This window comes from Belonocnema kinseyi, chromosome 2, assembly GCF_010883055.1.
Source record: "Belonocnema kinseyi isolate 2016_QV_RU_SX_M_011 chromosome 2, B_treatae_v1, whole genome shotgun sequence".
Lineage (NCBI taxonomy): Eukaryota > Metazoa > Arthropoda > Insecta > Hymenoptera > Cynipidae > Belonocnema > Belonocnema kinseyi.
The window spans coordinates 176,577,144-176,579,039 of record NC_046658.1 but is presented as its reverse complement, the minus strand read 5'-3'; positions in this window follow the sequence as shown (position 1 = coordinate 176,579,039).

The following is a 1,896-nucleotide window of genomic DNA, read 5'->3' as shown; positions in this document are numbered from 1 at the left end:
CGCTGTATCGACCTAAAAAGAGAGAATGTTGAAAAATAAAACCGACTTTGGCCAAAAAAACGTCTCCGTGTTTCATTTTTCAGGGACTTATCAGACTGCCTATTAGGTGAAGCCGAAGCTGAATGAAACGGTACCGGAAACACAACGGAACAACACAATCAGTTTAATTGCGTTTCGTGAGGTTAGGTTAGGTTAGGCTAGGTTAGATTTATTTCTAGGTTAGGCTCGAGTTGACCCATTCGATGTAGCACACATTTACTACTGGGAAAATATGCTTCCAGACTTTACGTCTAGTTCAATAAATTGCTGTTAATTCAGGTTAGGTGAGGTCAGGTTCTATTGGGTAAAGTTATGTTAAATAAGTTGATATCAGGCAAGGGTTGATCCTTTACAGTTGTAGACATATTTTTCAAGTGAAAATTTGCAACACTGGGTGATTTTTCATACCGAATTTGAATTCAGCGCCCCAAAACCCATAGGAATGCGTGTGTCTTGTTACCAGATCCGCAAACTTTTTTTTGTGTGGCTGTGTAAATAATTAGAAAATACTACCATGTTTACAGACGGGCGAAGTGTGTTAGTGGCATGTTGGCATGTTGTTTGGATACCCATTTGAAAATTTATTGCATTATTTATAGACTGCTTTAATTATTGGAATAACTGGAGCGTGCAGGTGAGAGTAGCTATATAATATGTGCTTGAACGACGTAAAAGATTTAATGTTTTTAATCACAATTCCGAAAATGAAAAATTACGTGGTGACACCGAAAGATTTTGATTACAATCACGTTCTCTTACGTTGCTAGAAGCAGTTTTTTCAAATAATAAAATCATAACACAAATCTCCTTATATTCAGTGAACTGCAGTATCACAATACTATGTATTTTCTTCGAATGTTTTATCAATAACGAAGTTGTTCTTCCAATAGAATGGAATTAATTAATTTGGTGCATGCGGATTCTTGGTTAATGCACACTCTTTCTAACATTACTAATATACTTTAAAATAACAAAATACTACTCCTATTACATCGAGCAATTATTTCAGTAAATGAACAATTAATGAAAATATAAAAAGTACATTTACCTTTTAAGCACTGAACGTGCATTTTCCGAGATTTTAATGAAAAATTTGTAATTAGAACAAAATGTTAGCAAAAAAGAACCATGGCGCATGTGGTAAGTTTGAAAAAAACATCGTAAAAATTGTAAATTTCGATTGCTGCAACTCAAATTGTTCAAGATAAAGCTCAAAGAAGTTATTCCATTTGTTAACGAGACAAAAACGTAATATTTTTTTGCAGTCATTTTTAACGTACTTGACACTTAAGAATCAATTAGCGGCTAAACGAACATGACTTTATTACTTTGAGCTCAAATTTTGCATATGTTTCTAGCTTAACAAAACAATTGAAAAAATTCTTTAATAGCCTTCACGAACAAAAACGATTTTCTGATGTACAAAAATCTCCATAAAATGCGCAGTTTTCAATTTATCCAACTCTTTTTACTCGGTTTTTAATGAAAAATAACACTTCTGAAACAATAATTGAAACTATGAGAAACAACGAATTAAGTTCTACTTACGAGGGTACTTCAATAAGTCCTTAGAATGACCAACAGATGGCGCGCGAATCGCTCCAAATTATCTGTTTTCAGTCAGCTCCACTCCCGACTAGATATATGGTGCAGTCACAGTCCACATCTTCTGAGTTTACGTGTTTTTATAACCAATTGAAAAAAAAAATTGTTCGTTAAGAAAAATGGAAAAAACACGAGTTCAGAGCGGCATTTAAACATTTTCATTTAAAGGGTTTAACTCCATATGAGATAAAAAATGAATTGGACTCAGTTCATGGCACATCTGCCCCGGCCTTAGCAACGGTTTATAACTGG